At 47.3% G+C, this 23207-nt stretch overlaps 1 long non-coding RNA gene across 1 annotated transcript in view; it reads right to left on the bottom strand.

Annotated features, from left to right (window-relative positions):
- Positions 1–4688: 4688 nt before the first annotated feature.
- Positions 4689–23207, bottom strand: part of LOC138515462 (uncharacterized) — a 91784-nt gene continuing 73265 nt past the window's right edge. The window contains exons 2-3 of the long non-coding RNA XR_011282015.1: positions 18763–18839; positions 4689–4854 (exon numbers count right to left, since the gene is read on the bottom strand). This is a non-coding gene — a long non-coding RNA (uncharacterized lncRNA). The remainder of the gene's footprint in view (positions 4855–18762; positions 18840–23207) is intronic.

The raw sequence follows: 23207 nt of genomic DNA, 5'->3' as shown, positions 1-23207 counted from the left end.
TCATGTCACATAAAACAAACAATCAATTTCTAAAACCACACAAGTAATTCAGCTTCAATCGAATCAGATCTCAAAATTGATCTTTTGGTAGGCTCGTATGACCCAATCACACTGAGTCCCCTTACTTCAAAGATAAACTTATAACTAATTCAGTTCTTAGTTTCCCAAAAACCCAACTTGTACAAGTTTCTGTCCCTCTATCACAAACATGTGGGACATTCTTCAGGGGTGTGTGTCTTGTGTAGATCTTATTCAAGATGAAACCACATTTCCAAAGTTCTATCTTCTTGTTAAAAGTCTGTAAACCCTTCCTAACTCGGGGGTTCTCTATCCCAGAGTCTTCTTCTCAACCTCAATTGGTTCAGTTTAGACAAATATCCCGTTGATTGAGGACTTCATGCCTGTATTCCTATATCTTCTGTCCATATAGTATTAATTATGCCACCCGGGATCACTCCATCAACGCTGAAACGTTTCACTTGGTTCAAAAAGCTTCATCTACCCTTCCAGCTATGTATACTGATGACTCCCACTGGGGCTGGATGTCTTCAATAAGATCCTGTTTGCCCTCTCCAGTGTGCTGTCACCAGCGCTTTATACGCTCTTTCCCTTGATACAAAAAGGCAGGCTTGGTAATCTCCTTATATCCTGCTCTTAATTTAGCATCGACTTGTTCAAAAAAAAAATGGAATTCGCTAGCAAACATGCACCTCACAATGTGCCTCGCCCTGAGAAAGGATTTGAGAGTAAGTCATAAACTGAGAAAAGAGAGAGAGAGAGAGAGAGAGAGAGAGAGAGAGAGAGAGAGAGAGAGAGAGAGAGAGAGAGAGAATGAGCTCGACCTGCATGTGATTTGGCCGATTCCTCTAGGTATTATTATTATCTTCAAAATCAACAGTAGTAGTGGTAATATGATTACCTCCTATAAAGTGTGACAGCCACTACCAAAGTGGTATCTTTTGGGCGTACCCAAGCATGGGAGGAGCAGAACAGGAGTGCTGTTTTGGTGGGAAATATCAGATTGTCAAGACCATCTGCAAACAAATATTGTCATATACTATCTGAAGAAGGAGAATGTGGGTTTAGATCTTGGCTACAAAAATAGGTTCTACGTGATAAAGTTTCTGGGAAAATGTCGACAGTGATGTGATTTTATATCCTTCACCGTAAAAGGCCTTCCCCAACATAGTCTAAAATGGGTATCACTTTTCAAAACTCCCGTCCTAGACTATTTGGGGAAAGTGCTGGATTTTCTTCAGAGTGCAATTTGGGGAAATGTTACCCCTTGGCGACATGTTCCTTGTCGACTTTATCACTAGCTATCACTAGCTACCGAAAAAAAAAGGAGTGAAGACCCGTCCTCAGCAGTGTGTTATGTTGAAGTGTGGTATGTGTTCCTGCGTTGTGTTAAAAAACTGTGACCATCAGGCGGAAGTTGCTGCTCTTGGGCCCATGTCCATGACAGTGTGTTTTGATGAGTACAAGGATGTCAGAAGTTGAGAAGAGCTTTTTCCTCCGAGGAATAGTTATGTCATTTGGAGGAATTAAAGGGTTAACATAAGGTGTTGTGGGCACCATGCGCAATACAGAGTGTTTGGAACTGTGCACTTACTGACTGCTAGTGTTTAAAAGGAAGTTATGATTTGACATTCGTAACAGCAAGAATGAAATGGGCTACAGAGGTTTGGTCTGTTGATGTCTGAGAAGATGGAAGGACGGTGGACACAGAAAGATTCTCAGTCCTTTCTTTACTCTACTCTGAATGAGAAAATTCAAACCAGTCGTTGGGGTAGTTTTAAATCCTTCAGAGCAGCACATCAATACATCAAACAATGCCTAAAACTGCCATAACTCTAATGTTTTTGCTTTGAACTTCGCACTTGGCCTGCATTGTATCACTCACCAGCTTGAGATGTTCATGCTGGCGTGAAGGTTATGGATTTGTAATAAATCCATTTGCATGTGTTTCCTACTGAAAGCAGGAGGATTGCACTGAACCCAATAGTAAATCCTGTCTGCAAAACGTAATTTGTAGCCAGTATTTACTTTTTTTTGTTTTTAACGGGGGTAACATGGACGAATACAGGCGAAGTTGTCTGTTACTTCTTCATTTTAATCTACAATTTGAAATTTGGAAAATTGCATGCAAGGTACCCAATAGCTTGTAAGGGCTAAGGTCTGTGGTCCTCTGCATGAAATCGCCAATTCTAAAAGGCTCAAATGCCATATGCAAAACACAATTTGCAGAAATTATTTACTTTTTTTTTTAACAAACAGAGTAAAATGGAAACGTTTGCCCCTTTTTACTTTTCCGTTTTCTACTGTTTTGTAATTGTGGAACATTGCAGGCAGTGGTCCCTAAGCATGTATGTGTTTTTTTTTTAATAAAATCAGCTCCACATTAAAGGCATGCAATTATAACATGATGTTTAGTTCTGGCTATTAGGTGGTGCTAGAGCACCAACTGTAATCTGAAACTATTGCATTCGAGTACAATCTAGGGAGAAAGGTCACATGAGCAATATAAAAGCTAGTATGTGTTGGTTGGTTATTTACCCACCCATTGACTGCCCATGGCCATATTAATCCTTATGATCATTGCTGCCCAGTTCCTGATCCCCATGCCCAAAATACATCATCCTGGGATCTCTTTGAGCTACTATAGCTCCACCATCAAACTTTGCACTGAAAGTGCCTGCCAGTGTTTTTTCAATGCAGTCTTCTGAAAGTTAATGATCTAATTGGACTTGTAAACATGCTTCTTAACCATGTTTTCCTACAGCCACTCTATTTATTAGCACTATGCGTGTCCTTCACTGAAATTGTGTTAAAAACAAACATTGACAAAGCCAACCATTTTGGCTTGTGTATAATAAGCATTAGGCATTCCCCAGGCACTGCTATGATATGCCCATGCATGATTTTGCAGCTGGACAGGTACTATTGCTATGCGTGTACCTGGCATGTGTCTTTTCCGTGCCTACATAAAAGCCCAAACTGTTGGCATTGCCAATGCTTGCCATGCTCCTGTTCTGTATGTCGCCATTTCCTTTTGCATAATAGCACCTGAGATTTTTTTTCTTGACGTCCAAGAACACATTCATTGTTTTGCCTTAACTTTAGTTGTAGAAAGTTGTGGTGGGAGGTTGGATCCATTCTAAGGAGACACCTTCAGCAAGGTTCAGGGGATTCGACAGTCATATATTATATGTAGTAATATCCTCTAGCAAAGGCCTCTGGATGTGTGGCGCTATATAAAAAAATAGATCGCTAGAAAGATAGATAGATGGACCACTTGACAACCCGAAACCCACGGATGTTCACAGCACCATGTGCCCTTATCTATGTCCTGAATGTATGTTATGTTATTTGGTTTTATTAACCATTGCCCTGTTCTTGGCATCTCTCATTACACGCCTGATCAGAGTGAGAGGGGGTTTGATGCGGATAGTGGGGAACGTGGGAAACGCAGGCTTGCTCTGCCACTGTCTAGATTCATGCACTTCTGACGTAGGCTGATACTGTGTGTGTGGCAGCGCAGGGAGCAGTCATTGGCGGCGTTATAGGCCTTTGGAGCATCCATACAGAGCCCCCGGGCCAACACCATGGCCGTGTGCATCTCAGACAGGTGGAGAATTACCAAGGCATCCAGCCACACGTGGGTGTTCCTACAAATGGACAGCATACAGGATCCCCTCTTAAATGACAGTGGAGAACAACAACAGGGGAGACTCATAGGAGCAATCAGCAGTGGGTACCACGTTAAGAGTGCAGAGAAATTGTCCTAGGAGAACATACCCATGGGGCACATAGGAGAAAAATGACAGGTGGGCAAAAATACAGTAGGAAACAGGGAAGTACAATTGCATTTAGAGACTGGGGTACACATCTCTGTGGGCACAATCACAGTGGACACCTAGAAGCAGAAATGCAGTCGGACTCACGAGAGCAGAATGAGGAGAACACGCAAGAGCAGAATTGAAATTGGAAACTTGGGAGCAATATCGCAAAGGTACAAAAGTTCAAATAATCAGGAAGAAGCATATGGCATAGCACAGTATGAGAATGCATGCTAAGACAAAAGGCATAACACATCATTACACATCGTAGAAAGGAATGTAAAGGCCTGATATAGCTAAACAACATGCCATTCTCTCTGCACTCCTACCACTGGTCTCTGCAGATAGCTACATTTCATGTATCACTTTACTAGTGTTAAACTCTTTCTCTCACATTCCATCTCGCTCCCATCATTAGGCTTTTTCTTTCTCTCTCTCGCACTCTTTCTTACTCTTCCTTTCTCGTTCTCTCTTTCCCAAATGGATACATTATACATTGTGTAGAGAGGGCTGAATTTCTACTCCACACATCATTCCAAGCAAAGTGCCATTGGTTATGGGAAGCATGGACATTTTGGTTCAGAGGAGTTGCCAGACAGATTACAACCAAAGCCACTAATTCCATGTTTCTTAGTATGTTGGTTGGATGGCTGAGAGCAGTCTCAAACCACACCGCAAAGAGCTGCTTTGTCAGCCATTCTTCAGCTGATTGAGGTAGGGGCCTATTTCCTTGATCATTTCTTCAAGAAGTATAACCTAATGTCTCCAAAATGTCTCAAACCAATCCCACACAGTACACGCAACCATATTCCAAACATGAATTTGAACTTGCTGCCCTCTCACCTGATGTTGAGTCACATCCATTAATTTCGTTTCAGACTCCTGATGAAACTACACAAAGGGATCTGCAAGGGGTGACCAATAAGATGTGGAGCTGCACATATAAAATCTTGAGTGTGATTCTTCTCAGTGTCCCACTAAGCAGGATGCTCCCACCCTGGGTCGAAAGGTGATGCTGCAAGGTAGTGAAGAAAAGAATCATGCAGGCAGTTAAAGAATGTAAATCTGAGAGGGGACGACGGGTAATACAACCACAATGTTCAGTATCTCCCAACACCTACAAGGTACTGATCTCGGGCCTCATCACGAGTTGGGCGGTAACGCCGGCGCTAATAGCCCTACCACCGAACCTCCCGGCGCTAATAGTGCCGGATCATGGGTTCGGCGGAACAGGTATTGCCCATTCCCCATTGAGCCCATTCGGGAATTCCCCATTCCCCATTGAGCTCAAGGGGGAAATATCACACTCTTACCGCTGGCGGATTTCCTGCCGGCGGTAAGAGCGTGAAATTTCGGGGGATTTCCCCCCAGCTAAAAGCTGAGGGGAAATCAGCCGAAGCCGTGATTTGGCGGACCTTTAAATGCGGCAGTAATAGCGCTACCGCCGCATTTAAGGGTTACCGCCAAACTCGTGATGAGGCCCCTCATTTGAAAGTTCTGACAAGAGCTGAAGAATGAACCATTGCACAAGTCTCTGGTACAGATTGATCCTTGATCCTTTACAAACAGGATAATTATGTATTTCCCCACAGGCAAGGATTTTGAAGGTTGCAGACAACAGTTGCAGGGAGTGTAACAAAGTCACCTTTATGAAGACTACTGAGTGAGACTGGGGAACTCGGGGGCTGAGGAGAAGTCATATGTTGTATGACTAAATCCCTGAAGGACCTCCAAGATCTTCCTGAATCTTCCCTCAGATGCCCTATCACATGATGAATAGTAATTATTTCAAAACAAGGTCTGTAGAATTCTTTAATAAAATAAGTGAGAAATCAGGCTCAATAAAGGTTTGTCATTGTGGCAGTACAAGCAGGAACATGGTTGATTGCTCTTGGCTCAATTTGCGTGTGCATAAATGCAGCACTGGTCTCTTCTGTGTGCGCATCTGGTGTTCAAGCCGCAAAGAGCTTGATCAAAATTGTGCAACAGCAGTGAAAGGAACAGAGGCAAAGCATGCACCACTGCAGAGATACACTGATATGCTGAGGAAACCCCACAGGCAACAGGGTAAAAGCTGCAAGAGTGTTCCTTTGGTCAAGAGCACCACGAGAACTCCTAGAGCAAGACGCAGGATTGGACAAGTCTTGTCTCTGCAGGATCACATCACAGCTACAGTGTCCCTAATTACTATTTATCATTAAGATCATCTAAAACCGGATGAAGACGCACACACAACTGTATGGGTTACAATAGGGACTGGATTTTGGACTTAGAATATTTAGGGGCCGATTCATGGAACAAACGTGCGCCGAAAATCTTGGCGCAAGCAGGCGCATGCATGAAAAAACCGGCGCACGCGTGCGATTCATGGAAGTCCCTGCGCGTGTTTTCCTTGAGATGTGCGCCAAACCCGAGCTTGCCGCACACGGGCACACACGTCATTGCAACAGCTCAAATGCGGGGTGCGCGGGAAGTTTCACATGCGAAAGGGCCCTGTGCGAGTGGGGTACGTGTATTACTGGGGTGCGCGGGAAGTTTTACATGTGAAAGGGCCCTGTGCGAGTGGGGTACGTGTATTACTGGGGTGCGCAGGAAGGTTCACATGCGAAAGGGCCCTGTGCGAGTGGGGTACGTGTATTACTGGGGTTCGTGGGAAGTTTTACACGCGAAAGGGTGCTGTGTGAGTGGGGTACGTGTATTACTGGGATTCGCGGGAAGTTTTACACGTGAAAGGGCCCTGTGCGAGTGGGGCACGTGTATTACTGGGGTGCGTGGGAAGTTTCACACACGATTGGCCCTGTGCGAGTGGGGTACCACTCACCATCTACCTTGTGTGTAGAAGAACGCGTAGCCAACACCCACCCGCTGTGAAGTAATAGCGTGTGAACCCCAAATGCTGGAAAACACACGGCCGCACCCCACGAAAAGCACGTACAGAGCAATGGAAAGCCACGTGGGATCTTCAGCCCGTAGCAGGGCAATGCCCGTGCGCGATACGTCACAGACGCGCTTACGCGCTAAGAGCCTTTGGTCCAAAGAAATTGCGTACGTGTGCTGACGCGCGTACGCGCTAAGGGCCTTTCCTCGGATTCCACACTGACATGCACTTTTTTCACGTGCCAATTCACTCCATATCAAGCTGGCCACGCGTACACACACAGAAGACCACGCTCCTGCCCTGAAGGCCATTTTCCTGCCCCCCAGATCCCCGAGCACGCTCCCACCTGCCATCTGCTGCTGCCTGACTGCGTGCTGCCCACATGCCCTGCTATTTGGTGCCTGCACGTCAGCCAGGATTCCAGTTGCTGTGTCCACCCCTGCTGGAACAGAAGACTCCCGACTGGGATACCATCGCTCCACAGCCCAGCCCCAGGACCCAGTTGCCCACCCACACCTGCCTCAGGGGTCTCCATGTCGGGGCAAACACCATCTGAGACCACTGGCGACCCCCAACCAGAGAGGCAGAGGGCCACCAGCTTCAGTGTGAAGGAAGTTGGTGTCCTGGTGGAGCATGTCCTGGGGCATTATGATGCCCTCTTCGGAACATCACGCGCCAACAAGGAAGGACAGGAGAGGACCTGGGACGACGTAGTGGTTGCCATCAACGAGGAGGGGGTGGCAACCCGTGACATCAAGCACATCAAGAATCGCTGGGAGGACTTCAGGTCCAGGACCCTCATAAAGGGCCGTTGCCTCGCAGAGGGGGGCCGGGCACGCATGAGTAACATCCAGATGAAGGTCCTGGAATGCGTAGACCAGCGCTCCACGCCCAAATCCTTCGGAGGCAGACCCATCTGGAGATCAGCGGTAAGTGGCCAAGCATTGCTGTGTGAGACAAGGCATGTTGCAGTGTGCTGGTAGTCTGATGCTTGCCTGTATGTGTGACATAGGCCATGTATGGATGTGTGTGTGCAGGGACATCATGGTCATGCATGTGAGACCAGTTATGTGTGAACCACATGGTTGGTGCATGTGTTTTAATGCAACATGGGGAGCTCTTTGCGGAATGCACAAATAAAAGCATGGCTGTCTCTGTTCCTGGACATGAAGGGGGGGTGAGGAATGGGTGCTGATGTCATGTACATGTATGGTGCACATGTGTGTGTGTGTGCCTGAGAAGTGTGTGTGTGACTTTGAAACGCCATGGATGCATGTGACTTTGAAGGCAACATCTTGGTTTACAGGGGCCCTTCTACATGGATGTTGATGTTGATTGCAGGCGCCGGGACTGTTTCTGCATGTTTGTTGTGTGCATTCACCCATGTGTTGTGGAATGACAGGATGGAAGTGACATTTGACAGTGCCACTCATGCGTTATTGCTTCCTGTCTAGGGTATTTTGTACTGTACCCTGATTCTTGTGTTCTATGTCTCCCTCTACGCAGCGTCAAGTGAAGAAGTGGGCGGAGATGGCGCTGTGGAGCCAAGCGGCGGGGATGCCTCCACTGGGTGGTGACGCAAGGCCCAGCCACCCTCCCAGGAATGACCATCATCCGTGAGTGAGGGGTCTGGTGCTGCGTCTGCCACAACAGCTGTGGCGGCAGGGCCGGGTGAGCCCCCACAGGGGCTTCCAATGGCGGAAGACGGTGTGGAGACATCCAGGTTGGTGGTCTCCACAGAGAAGGAGGAGCCCGCTACTGAGCTGCACATGGGGCCTGGTGGGGGTAGTACCACTGGTCCAAGTGGTGCAGTCCAGGGCCAGGGTCAGGAGGCAGCACATGTCACTGCGAAGGGGCCTGTGCATGTCGCTGTCCTTGACCCTGTGACTGCACCACCATGCACCAGCAGGGAGGCCCCTTCCCAGGCCCGTCCGCAGGTAGGGGAGAGTGCCATGTCATCTGCCTCTAAACTACCTGTGGACGAGGAGTCCCACGAACATATGGGCTCCGTCCTGGTTGGTGTCGCATTGCGCACGCGTGTCATTCGTGATGACGTGCATTCTTCCTGAGTGGAGAACGCACGCCATCACGAAGAGCAGCGTCGTGACGTGGCACTGCTGGGAGGGTCCCTGATTGGTGGGTTCCTACATGTGTCGCGCACTCTGGCGGACCTCTCCTCCTCTGTGGAGACCATGCGCCAGTCGTTCTCCACACCGTCTTCCGGACCAGATTCCACCAGGGCCCCCTGTGGACCTGGCCCGACCAACACAGCCAGCTTGGTGGAGCTCACATCCCTGCCACAGTCAGGAGTCGGCGGCCCAGCAGGGGTGGACACCACAACTGGAGACCAGCTGATGGAGGATGTGCAGGCACCATCAGACACGGCACATGGACAGCAGCAGCAGGAGCAGGCTCTAGGTGGGAGCAATGATGGCTCGGGGCCATCAACATCGGAGGGGCAGGCATCGGCCAGAGGGCAGGAGGACCCAGGAATGGGAGTGTCTTCCGTGTGGCAGCGGTTGGGCCAGCAGATAGGTGTGGAGCGGCGGCGGGCGGAAGAAGCGCAGCGCACCATGGTCAGGGCGGAGTTCTCCATGCGTCGGGCTTTGAGGCTGGCAGAGTGCCTCGAGGCAACTCGCAGGGAGTTGGAACAGGCCATGAGTGCCTCCCTGCGAGACCTCGGGGCCAGGACAGAGGCCCGGCTCTGGCAAATAGACATGGAGTTCATTGATGCCCTGGCTGACAATATCACTGAGTGAGCCGCAGGACTTGCCCGCCGCCATTGTAAATAGTTAGTAGTGCTAGGTTTCCTTTTTCGTTTTTTTTTATTTTGGGGCAATTGGACTTTGCCCCACACTTTTGTATATAGTTTTTTTTATTTGGTAGGTTATAGGTAGCTTTCATTTATTTTGTTGGGCTCACGGACCCTTGCAAATGGATTGTACATAGTTGGACGTTGGATTTATTTGGACTTTTTCATTTCGTTTCTCCATGGATCAATGGATTTTCCTTTTTGTTTTTAATTTGGAGTTGGTTTGGTGGACAGACACTTTTTGCCATTTTTCTTTTGGATTACTTTGGATTTCTTCTGCATTTAATTAACTTTTTTATTGGACATGCATTTCATTTCATGTTTGCAATTATTTTATGCTTTCTTTTATTTGCATTGATTTTCATGTTAATACATTTTGATATTTTACTTCAATGTGTGGGATTCGCTCATTGGGTTCATGCATGTCAGAATGTGGGTTTACTTATTGAATGGCAACCTGTGTGTATGTGTGTGTGACGGACATGTGTTGATGTACATAGTTGACTTTTGGTTTGTGTCATGAGATCGGCATGTCACTGCTGGGGGAGGGGTGCAGGGGGACATGAGTGGGGGCCTGCTGGCAGGTGCCCCTGAGTGCTGGGGTCTGAGGGTACAGGGGGACATGAGTGGGACATGAGTGGGGGCCTGCTGGCAGGTGCCTCTGAGTGCTGGGGGGTCGGGGTGCAGGGGGACATGAGTGGGACATGGGTGGGGGCCTGCTGGCAGGTGCCCCGCACTGCTGGGGAGTGTGGGTGCAGGGGGACATGAGTGGGGGCCTGCTGGCAGGTGCCCCTGACTGCTGGGGGGTGGTGGTGCTGGGGGACATGAGTGGGGGCCTGCTGGCAGGTGCCCCTGACTGCTGGGGGGTGGGGGTGCAGGGGGACATGAGTGGTACATGAGTGGGGGCCTGCTGGCAGATGCCCCTGACTGCTGGGGTGCGGGGGTGCAGGGGGACATGAGTGGGACATGAGTGGGGGCCTGCTGGCAGGTGCACCTGATGCTGGTGGGTGGGGGTGCAGGGGGACATGAGTGGGACATGAGTGGGGGCCTGCTGGCAGGTGCCCCGCACTGCTGGGGGGTGGGGGTGCAGGGGGTCATGAGTGGGGGCCTGCTGGCAGGTGCCACTGACTGCTGGGGGGTGGGGGTCCCGGGGGACATGAGTGGGACATTAGTGGGGGCCTGATGGTAGGTGCCCCTGACTGCTGGGGGGTGGTGGTGCAGGGGGACATGAGTGGGACATGAGTGGGGGCCTGATGGCAGGTGCCCCTGACTGCTGGGGGGTGGGGGTGCAGGGGGACATGAGTAGTTATCAGTAGTGCAAGATCACATGTGGCTTGGCTGGGGGGCATGGCCATGGTAGATGGGCTGCCTGCGGGACATGGCCAGGGGTGCAGGGTAGTCCCCTGTGGTGTGGGCTGCCTGCAGGGGCCATGGAGGGTATCGCGGGAGCACCTGGGAGGACCCACACTCCCAATTCACATGTAGGACTCCCCGTGCACCCCCGAAACTCACGTACATCACTCTGACAGCAAAATCGCGTGTGAAACTTCCCACACACCCCAGGAATACAAGTACCCCACTTGCACAGGGCCAATCACGTGTGAAACTTCCCGCGCACCCCCAAAATACACGTACCCTGCTCAAATCGCGTGTGAAACTTCCCGTGCACCCCAGGAATACACGTAACCCGCTTGCACAGGGCCAACCGCGTGTGAAACTTCCCGCGAACCCCCAAAATACACGTAGCCTGCTCACATCACGTGTGAAACTTCACACAAACCCAGTTAGCCACATACCCCACTCGCACAGGGCCAATCGCGTGTGAAACTTCCTGCGCACCCCCGAAATACACGTACCCAGCTCAAATCGCGTGTGAAACATCATGCGAACCCCAGTTATACACGTACCCCGCTCGCACAGGGCCAATCGTGTGTAAAACTTCCCATGAACCCCAGTTATACACGTACCCCACTCGCACAGGGCCAATCGCGTGTGAAACTTCCCGCGCACCCCCGAAATACACGTACCCTGCTCAAATCACATGTGAAACTTCACAAGAACCCAGTTATACATGTACCCCGCTCGCACAGGGCCTATTGTGTGTGAAACTTCACGCGAACCCCAGTAATACACGTACCATGCTCAAATCGCGTGTGAAACTTCCCACGAAACCCAGCTATACACGTACCACACTCCCACAGGGCCTATCGCGTGTGCAACTTCACGCAAACCCCAGTAATACACGTTCCCCGGTGGCGTTTGCTGTTTGGCATCCCTGTTAACTGGTCCAGGGTTAGCGCAGCCCTTTGCGCTGAATTGGGGATTTTGATGGCTTTTCCTTGCGCTAGGAGCTTTCCTGGGGGCGTAACTGGCGCTGCTGCAGGGTCGTTGCGCCACTCTGCGCCACGGCTGGTTTTGGAGGCTAAAATCCATGAATACGCTGTACGCGGAAATGGATTTTAGTGCACGCGGCTGGCGCAGAGATATGTATGTGCACACTGTGCACCAGCCGCGTGCGCCATATGTGCGCGAAAATCTATGAATTACCCCCTTAGTTTCTTAGCATTTAGCCTTCACTTGATTTGATTAAGCTCCCATCGTAACACTGTTTTTTTTATAATTGTTCTTATTTTAATTTGTACTTATTTTTTATGGTTAATTGTCCCCTGAGGTCCAGTAGGAGTATATCTTACTAGGGTGGGGAATACAAAGCAACATATGCCAAATTATCCAAAAACTACTGATGCCTATTGGTTAGTTTAATCTGTAGTTGAGGGAATACTTACTGTTGGCTTAGGACATCTCATATGCCAAGTAAGTCAATTCTTTTGGTTTTACACACCTTTCCCTACCAATCTCACACCATTGTTATAACCATAAGAAAAAGGTCTCGTTCTTCCTCTACATGTCTCAGTGTTCTGTTCCTCTTTTCTCATATCGCAATGAAATACTGTCAGGTATGGACTTGACTGTAACTGTCTCAATGTTTCAGTCCCTGTGGGGCCTAAGAAATCAGGATTCCATTTCAACCCAATATGCATGAGCACACCTTTTTCAAGCAGGAAGGAGAGATAAATCAGTAGGAGAGATTGTAATTATAATTGTTTATTTGTATAGTGCATATACCCAAGACAAGTGCTTCAAAGTGCTTCAAGGCTGGAAGGGAACAAGGGAATATAGTGTCATGCTTAGGCCTTGAAGATCCCAAATCATCTAACAACAATAGCTAGTGTACTAGGAACAGAGGCTTATCTACTAGTGAAGTGCTAGACAAAGGGTGAAGGAACAAAATAAAATAAGGGAGAGAGGGATGAGAACATACAGATAATGAACTACAGTACTGGTCTGGAAAACAATTCAGATTGCTTGGTGGTTGGTCATCCAATGCGCCTAAGCATGAGTATTTCAAGCACAACCAAAACTAGGGGTGTGGGGCGAGGGGGAGAGGGAGGATTGGACAGACAGACTTGCTGGGCCTAGAACATTCAAAGTTGAGTACATGCGCAGAACTGGAAGTGCAAGGGAGGGGGACAAGTGAGCCAAGTCCAGCAGGGGCCAGGGTTAAGTGCAGAGTGATTTCCCCTATCATGGGGCATATTGCAGTATCCCCAGGCACAGTGCAGAGGTCCAGAGACAAGTGAAGTACTGGCAGGGGAGCCTGGGACCTGCAAGGTTTTGGAGGTGCAGCGGGGTTGAGAAAGAAAGAGGGAAACAGCCAAAAAGAGGGGGGTTAGCAGGGGAGAGGAGAGAGAAAGAGGAAGAGAAGAGGAAAGTCTTGAGAAGTTTCCAGAACTTGAAGAGGTACGGCTCAAGACAAAGGGAGGTACCTGCAGAGGATAGGGATCTACTCCCAAATCTCTGTTTGGAGAAACAAGTCACCTGCAGAGAGTTGGAGGAGGCCAAGTGAAGGGCTCTAGAAGGAGAGTATTTGGGAAGAGAGTCTTGTAGACAGTAAGGGCCCAGGCCTCAGAAAACCTTGTGGTCTGTGCAGAGAGTCTTGAACGTGAACCCCATGCAGCCATGGGGAGCCAGTGGACAGATTTCAGCACCAAAGAGATGCAGTCACTGGGCTTGAGGCCAAGGATAAGTCACACAGATCTCACAGCTCTTTTCTGCATAGGTTGAAGAGGTCAGAGAGTAGAAGTAAGAAGATTGAGAAAGAGACTGTTGCAGTAGTCAAGTCTGGAAAGAACCAGTGCTCCGGAGAAAGTGAGCCTCTGGGGGAAGGTGAGAAAAGGCAGGATACCTCTGAGGAGATGCAGCTGGTAGTGGGACTTTTTGGACTAGTCCGAGGTGTGAGAAGAGAAGGAGAGAGTAGAATGGAAGATGACCCACAAAATTCTTGCCTCACTGGTGGGGGAGGCCGGCCAGAGTGAGAGTGGGAAAGTGGGAGATGGGGTCCCAATGAGGATGATCTCCTGATGATAAATCAGTCAATAGATCACAAAAAGTGTGGTTTATTTTTCTGGCCTCTCCAATCCTGGCTTTTACTCTTATCTTTAGAATTAATTGGGCCAACTGATATGAGAACTGTATGGCCTGCAGTTAATGGGTCCTAGGGAAAGAGAAAGTTTTGTTAGATACTGACATATTGGTAGAAATTGCACTGAGGGCTGGGTCTTCTCCTCCAATCCCTGAGCACACCTGCATAGGGGAAATACAAACATTTATGAAGCGACCATAGTGATCACACACATAAATATGCTCAACTGTTGAATGAGGATTATAAGGAAGGGGATGTTGTCTATGTACCTTGTGAAAGTTTTTGATTTACGCACCGGATGGACAACTAGATAAAATGTAAATGGATGACATAGATTACATTTAAGTGTTCTCCATCCTCAGCCATAGGACACGCTGAGCCTTTCTTGAAGGACCCACGTGGAAACGCATCAGCAAAGGATGGATACCTCTACCATTGCATGATCAAGGGTTAAACAGACAGAAGCAAAGGTGGTCTAAAGTTAAACTAGAACTGCCCATAAGAGTGACCAAGGAGTGTAGTATTGGAAATCCTCCAAGCCAGGATAGCCAACCTGGTCATAGCAACTCGACCTACAAACCTCACAAATTAGGTTTTCTGGGGAATTAAGGAGGTACCTAATTCTACTTGATTTTCCAGCGCAGTTTGCCTATGTTGATTTAAATGTCTCTGACAGAAGAGATCTGAATCCAAGTAGCATAGTCTGGGGCTCCTGCAGAAATTGAGAGCAAGGTTGAGAAAGAAGCCAGCAAAGAAAAGAAAGAGAGGCAAGTAAGCCCATCGGGCAGGTGGTGGAAAACCTGACAAAAGGAGACATTGCCTTTTGCCTTTGCGGAACCTGTCCAACATTGGAAGAGCCTCTTCTGTGGTTCACAAGAATATCACACCATCCAAAACACAAGAATTAAATACCCTCTCTGAGATTTCAGGTACAAAAAACCCTTTAAGAACCATGCTAGATAACCATTTTATAAACCACCCAGAATTGTGAGGAGTCAGACCTGGGCTGTTTATACCACTTATGTTTCTAGGAATCTCCCTAGACTTCACTCTCTATGATAACCCAACATGGCATCCAGTAGTGATTTCATGGAGACACCAGTATCCTAGACTGATGGCCCAGAAGAGAGAGGACTGGACCTCAACTAGGTTCCTACCAAGCAACCTCTTAAGATCTGTTGGAAGACCACCAGTAAGACCTGCCATTGGGGCACTAGGAGGACCTGGAAGGACAGTCATATGTTGATACTGAGCCCTAGGAACTCTATCCTTTTGAAATCAGATGGTGGAGAAAAACTTGCCACTATTGTCAGAGTATTCAGACTCTCATCTCATGTTCAGTGATAGTAAAAATAAAAAGCAATGTATTAGTTTGCTTGCAATTCAAACAGACAGTAGCCCACCCATTAACCTATTCCTTCCTAATGATATCAATGACTGGGGTGATGACTGATAGCATAGGTGAAAGAGAGCAGAATAATACATTGGCAAGACATTCCTAAAAATGGAAACCTGACACCCCTCCTCCAGATGCCCCAATTATTAATGTAATTAGTATGGGGACTGCACACTACAACACTGTGTACCAGGAAACAATATCACTAGGAAACACTGTTTATCTGCCCAGATAGGCCAGGTCCATGTACAGCCCCTCCTAGACTCTGAAAGTCAGAAAATTACATGGCGAAGCTGACAAGACCTTCTAAATGATCAAGCCCCAGAAATACCACTGTAACCTCTGTGCATGGGCATCAGACACAATACAATTGTGAACAATTCTGTGTCCAGTATGACCAAGAAAGGTATCTAGTCACAGTAGGACTGATTGTTAACTTGCCTGAAGATGTATTGCTAGATCATTGCTTTTCTGCAGTTCTATCTCTGGCTCCAGATGGGCCAGTATCAATTTATTTGGGGCCAGGACATTGAAAACCCCAAGGTAACCCTAACTCCTTTTACTTTGACAAGTAACCTCATACTCTGGCCAACTGGTGTCCAAAAATATGTCAATGGGATACGGGGGAGCTAGGATCCCAGGAACACTAAATCAAATAAGGAGGAAAATCTTCTGATAGAGTGTCTCTACATAGTTTCCATGGAGATAACATACCCTATCCCCACAGTATCAGCTATGACACGTGTACAGTTGTTTACAATTAATATAGACAATTACGCCATATGGTAATTCAGCAAAGCCAGGGTGACCTTTAACTAGAGAATGCAAGAAAACAGATTTAGGATTCTTGGTACATTTGGTATATTACACTAAACACTTTATCTAAAGATACAAACTTAAAGTGATACCATTGTTATCTGTAGGCACTTTGGCACTATTCATCCTTTGTGACTTTGAGGTCATGTAGGTGTGTAAGGGGCCCATTTACTCATTCTTTAAAAATAGAATAAGCAAGTGTAAGCTAAAAGGCTGACGACACAGACTCAATGTGTTCTAATGATTTCAGTAGCAATGTTCCGTGAACTTTGGGTTGGTGTCTGGCTTTGACTGTGCCTGAGAGGAAAAGCCATTGACTGTGTGTGAGGTGCAGACAGGCTGTGTGAGGAAATTGTGAGCAGTGCTGATGATAAAGCGGGGATATTACAACATCCAGAAACATTAAGTTTAAATGTTTGCACCTGAAATAGAAAACAGAAATGGCATCTGAAGGAATACTAGGCTGAGGATTACTGGTTTTCCAATTTCAATGGTCTGCAAATTTGGACAAAAATCGATATGTAAATGGTCCCATCTAGATCTAGGCTTCCCCCATCCTTCTACAAGAGACATACATTTATATAGAACGATAATACTTTTTAAATAAATGATGAGGATATACATGTCAGTAGAGAGCTGCTTGACATTGTGTAGATATTTGACCTAGGGACATTTTAGGTATCCAAGTGCAGAGTGAGCAATAGCATACTTTGGGTAGGTGGCACAAAACTACCAGAGATTAGGAAGGAAGTAAGAGGTGATTTATTAATAAGGGAGATACTGCACCAACAACTACACACCCAATGAGCCTAGGAAGACAGATCTACATTGGGCTGTTTTGGTTTTTGGCAGACTCATTCCCATCAGGCAGCAGGTGATTTTCAAACTCACTTCCCCTACCCACCTCCAGATCACCCAACCCCTGTGCCACATACCTGCAACTGCCTTGTCCCTCAACAGAGCCTGGAACACTTGGTACACCATGGAAAGGGAGAAGGGACTACATGGTGGCCATCTTGTTTTTAAGTTTATTTTTTAAGTTGAGAAATGGTACTAATGCCATTTCTCAGCTTAAATAAAATCTATTAGCACAGCAGAAAACATGTTGGGGTTCTAACTGGACTGAACCCTTTGAAGGGTGTACATTACATTACTGGTAATGCTCAGGGGTTTCACATTAAGACCACAGCTTTGCTTGTACCTGTAACATTGGCTCCGGGGCTTTACCTGACATGGCAATGTAAAGGAACATACAGGACTGTTACAGAACAACAGTGGCATGCAATTACTACATCCGGTTTGCAACAATCACTTCATGAGAGAACATAGAGAACATAGGTAAACCCAATGCCATATTGATGCTTTATTCTAAAGGTAGAAGAAATGCTTGAACTACCATTTGACAGGTTTATAAAGCACCAACACGATGGGGAATCGTATAATTTGATGTTAGATGAAAAATCATCAAGTAGAATAAAGCTAGAGCAGAGAAACACATCACTCTATGTTGCCTTTCGCAACATTTATTGAGATCCTTGAAGATACTCCACTCCCTTGAGTGCGAATCAATCTGTACAACAGAAAATGGCACTGACTGTGAAAAAGGCCCATGTGTGAGATGAGAGGGACCCTGATGGCCAAGAAGGCCACCTGTCCAATGATGCCAACCCTGATGACAACCCTGAAGATAGAACAAGAAAGATCCCCTGGGACTTCATCTCAATTCCCAGCTCCTGTTTTGGGGCATTTGTTGGCTCATGAAAAATAAGCACAATAGTCGTTACATCGAAATTACAGATTCAAATGAAGGATGTTTCTGATTTCATTTGGTGAGCAGGAGCAAGAAGTGGAGAACAAGCCCCAGCTTAACCCTCACAGACACGGACATTTTCTATTCTGTAGTATGTGAACACTTGACAAAGGGAGAAAAGATATAGCCGACAGAGGATGAAAGTCCCCGTTGCGCAATCAGGCAGCTGCCATGACAGGGTCGGCCTATTGCAAATTAGACACCCAGCTATTTGTAACTTCATCCCCCTTAGCCATGGGATACCCACCAATCCATAGCAACACATTACCAACATTGGGAGAGGATGGCAGGGACAAACATATCTGTCCAATCCGAAGCAATGAACCTGCCCAGGTGTCCCCAATTAGCGTATTAATGGTGCAGTTACACAGAGGCCAACATACTAAAAGGGGTTCAGTGTTTGGGAAGGCTGAGGGAGTTTCAAGATGAGGTGACAGAGCAGAGCTGGAGCTGGGTTTTGAATACAAAGGGGAGTGGGAGGAGGGCATGTTCAGGAGGAGGAATGAAGAAGGCATATGCACGAAAAGGAATCAGTTTGTACAAAGGCAATTTTGGGCAGCAGAAGAAAGGCTGTGAGGAGGGGAAAGTGCAGAAGTTATAAGAGGGGTGGAGAGAAAATGCCATGAAAGCTAGAGGAAGAAGATGGTGGAAAGTTAGGTTGATAGAGAAAGCCAAACATTTGTCAAGTGAACGCCTGTGAGACCCGAATTGAATTAAAGGTAACATACCTGGGGTAAACAATTGAAAGCCCTGATGTGCAGCAGTCAGAGACTGGTAGGGTCCAAGCCTACCAACAAAAGTGAAGCTGTTAGAAAAGAGATAAGAATCAAGTTAGTTGGGTCCATAACCCATACCTGGTGGAACAGGTACATTTACCAAAGATAGATAATAAGCAAACTATTTCTGTCAGGAGAGGAAGAATTCTGGTGCCCCATTGCCTTTGGATGAGGCTAAACTGGCGATGATCCAAAATGTGTCTGAGAAGGAGAAGGGCACAATGAATGGTCATCTGCAGGACCAGTCTTTGCATCAGGCAGTGCAGGTGGCTGCTTGAGGTGCCAGTCTCTAGGGGGCACCATATTTTAATGCTGTATCACTTACTTTTAGTGCAATACACTCATATGTACATAAAAATAAAGTGTTATGAAAAAATCATCAGACTCAGTTTGAGAGCACTGCATGATGTCTCCTGTCAGCAGCAGTGTGGCAGGCAGACAAAGCCAGGCTAGCAGTGCGGCTGGCTGGGGTCTGAAAGCCCCAGATACTTGATTTCATGATCCTAAAAACAACATTTGCTGCTTAGGTTCCCTGGGCCCAGCCAGGCCAAGCCTGACCGCACGTGGCTCCTCATCAGCACATGCACTGTAGTCTAATTGGGGGAATTTATTGATTGGGCTGGGCTGCTCAGTCAGCTCCTTCATTCCGATGGAGAACAGGGACCAGGCTAATTTGAATAGATTAATCTATCTCTAGCAGCGCAGCCTCATTGAGTCACCATCAGGCTCAGAAGGATCAGGGTCCAGACAGGGGCATCAGGTTCAGCAGGATAGGAGGCCAGGCCATCTACTCTGCTTGCCAAGCACGACCAACAGGTACCAGCATGGGCAACTGAACCAGCCTGCTGTGGAATATTGATCGTTGGGTAGGGTGACTGTTGCCCAAACTGCTTCTAGATGTCTGACTTCACAGCATCACACTGACCACCAAGCACCAACCCAAACTGAAGGTACAGTGATTCATTCTTCCTTTACTCACCATGCCACAGAAGCTCACTGTCTCCAGAGCTCTGGTTCTCTCTAGGCTGGACTACTGCAACAGCCTCTTTCTAAATCTGCCTGCTTCTACTCTCCGCCCTCTGAAACACATCCATCACAGGACTGCAAGACCTATCCTTGGCCTCAAGCCCAGGGATCTTATCTCTCCAGGAGTGAAATCTCTGCACTGGCTCCCTTTGCCTGCGAGGATTAAGTTCAAAACCCTCTGCATTGTCCACAAGGCTTTCTGGGGCATGGGATTCAATACCTTCAACTCTCTCTTCCTAAATATCTTCCTTCTCAAGGTCTTCACTCATCCACCTCCAACTCCCTCAGGGTCAGTCGCTTCGCCAAGCAAAGAGTGGTGGTAGATCTCTTCCTTTGGCCGGGGGCCTCCCTCTGGAACAGCCTCCCTGCCGCCCTGAAACTTGAGGAGAACCATTTCCAGTTCCCGAAGCACCTCAAAACTTTCCTCTTTGCTTCTGCTTTCTCTCTTCCTCTCCCCTGCTGAACTCCTGGTTGAAACTGCACTGACCACATGGCTACCCTCTGATCTCGGGCCCAGGTCCCCTTCCCTGCCAGTTGCACCACTGCACTGGCTCCCTGGCATCCCCACACTTGGGTACTGTTTGTTTTATCCCTATAGCCCCTTACCAGCACTTGACACCTGATGTCTGCACTTACCCTTGCACTTGCACAAGGGTACAGCTGGCCGTACTATTACTTATTGCTTATTTCTATTTTTTTTACTGTCATTCCCATGCACTGCCCTGCACCCTCCCCCTTCTCCCTGCACTTTTCCCCTAATCCTGCACTTGCGCGATCTCAATATCACTGGGCCTAGTAAGATCGTTGTCTCTGTCTTCCCTCTGTTCCCCCTTCCCTTGCCTCATCGCGCCACTTGTGTATAGGTGTGTTATAAATGCCATATCATATCATTTGATAACCATCATTGCAGCTATCTGGGTCTTGTGGGACTTGGACACACACACTTGCACCCTTAAGCACACTACACACCCTGGAATATGAACTCCTGTGGACAAAAATGCCCCCCACTGCATATCTCTTACAACATGGGGTCACTACTTAGCAGCTATGCCACTCACTCCCCTTCTCATCCTACTTTGTCTCACTCTCCTGGCAGATTCTTCCATGGCCCCTAAACCTCCTCTCGGACTCGTCCTCCCCTGCCTGGCCCTTTTTTTTCAGTTACAAAACGTACAGTTTTACCAGTGAGCCTATTTAGTAACACTTGTGTCTTCTGAAGGCGCTGGCTGATGAACCAGTGAGGACATAGATTCCACTAGCGCCCTACAAGGAGTGTCATATGACCTAAGCGTCGTAATTGTGTATCCCCCACAGTGGGGCTAGAATGTGAAGTAAACAGGTGGACTTTTAATGTCTTTCTAATCTCAGTGGTTATTGTTCGGACAAGGCTTTTCTCTCCGAATGGCAGATGTGATGCAGAGATGTACTCAGAGTAACAATAGAGCAGACTGGTACAGAGGGGGTCGATCGCATTTGCAGGAGACCTGTCCCAGCCTAAGACAACTCCACAAATGTAACCTCTTTGACTCGCCACTGTCCGAAAAATATCACATCTGTAAGGCTGCAGTCGCAGCATGTGTTTGTTTACATGTATTATTAGAATGTGAAGCGGCATGATTCAGGGTAGCAGATTAGTGCCTAAAATACCGAATAAATGTATGTTTAGAAATCAGTACTTGGCGAGAGCTGAGCTCTAAGAAGGAAGTGCCCGTTAACCTAATTGAGATCCCAAGCTAAATTCTACTCAGCGTGTCCTCCATTTGAAGTAGGTTCATAAACTCCTATCATGTCTGTGTTGTTATTAAGGATATCGCTATGACAGCCCAATCGAATGGAATGAAGGACAAGTTGAGGGAAACTTAGCTTCAGAAGCTAGGTCTGCATATGGAAGCCGCAAAAGCAGTGCATAATGCACAAGTAGGGCTTACACACGTATCATTGGCAATGTATTCATTGCTACGATGGTGTGGAACCAAGGCACTACACACATCGTACTGGCTACTAAACTAAGTATTGTCACTGAGGAATAAAAAATATGCTTACCTAAGGTACTTTGTAGCTTACATCAAGTGATGTATACATCAGAGATATATTCTATCATATGCATGTAAATTGCACTTTTAAATCATAATGCTAGTGTCATGTTAGAAAGGCCCAGTGTATATGTTCACTAGTACAGCAGGTAAATGGGAATCCTGTGGCATCGCGCCCTGAAAAATATCATATCATATCATCATACAGGTGAGTCCCCCCACCCCCATAAGACCCCAAGAGGAAGGACCTAGTTCTGCGCTGAGATTTATTTCAGGCAGGCCAGATCTGAACTCTAAGGAGACTGGCATCTGGGGCGTGCCACTGCTCTAGAGGTGAAGATTTGAAGATCACTGTGACTGCGGGAAGTGAACCATAGTATCCAAGGCCTCTGTAGTTTAGATGGGTGATGAATGCAGGCTGAAGCACTGCATAGCTATCGAAGGGCACTGTAACATGCAATTTTTGTTCTCATCATTTTTTGGGGGGGCGCCGACTATGCTTCCCATCTAGGGTGCAATCTGTTCGAAGACCAGCCCTGGTTAGCTCTAACAGGAAAGAACCATCATTCATCAAGATCATCCACCAAGGGGGTGCCAGATGTGAGTGTTCAGGGAGATAACCCAAATGTAAACTTAGCTGGCAGCGACCAAGCTTTGTAAGTAGTGGATGCACGCAGTGGTGTCATAGCTAATGGCGTGGCCGTAGCAGAATAAAACTGTGATATAAAAGGAGACCAACGGAGGGTGAGTTCAAACCACAGAAGGAAGTATCTCACTGGCTTACAAAATTCTAAGCGTTGTGCATCATGTTGGTTACCACTTTATGAGGGACAAGTCGTCTAGGAAATGTTGCTAACTTTATTGATGAACAGAGCAAGAAAGCCCTTTCTGGAATGTGAGCTCAATATTTCTCTATCGCAGGGTCAGATTGGCCCATCGGCCTTTCATCCCGTGGCCGGGCCGAAATTGTCCCTGGGGAGTGGGGGCCGGTTTCTGGCCATGCCTGGGCCAGTTTGGAAGAAAAAAAATAGAATTTTTTATTTTTTGTTCACATTTATTTTTTTCATCAAAAAGCCTTTCATCCTTCTTAGGTCGATAAATGAGTACCAACACAGGTTGGGTGATATTGTATGCATATGTGTTCTATAAAATAGAGCTTAAGCTTAAGTGCTATACAATAACATTATCATTTACCCTTGGAAGTCTGCTTGGAATCACAGTAATTTAGTGTACTTAGGAATAATGCTATTTGATGCCACTTCCTGTTTTGTCAAGGGGTGAAAGGTCGTGTTTCATCGCTTCCCTGGATGTCACTTTGGGGCGTTGTCAAATTACATC

The sequence above is a fragment of the Ambystoma mexicanum genome, chromosome 6q (assembly GCF_040938575.1).
Source record: "Ambystoma mexicanum isolate Mex_15411 chromosome 6q, UKY_AmexF1_1, whole genome shotgun sequence".
Taxonomy (NCBI): domain Eukaryota; kingdom Metazoa; phylum Chordata; class Amphibia; order Caudata; family Ambystomatidae; genus Ambystoma; species Ambystoma mexicanum.
Note: the sequence above shows the minus strand (reverse complement) of the source record. Positions and strands in the feature narration are given on the sequence as shown.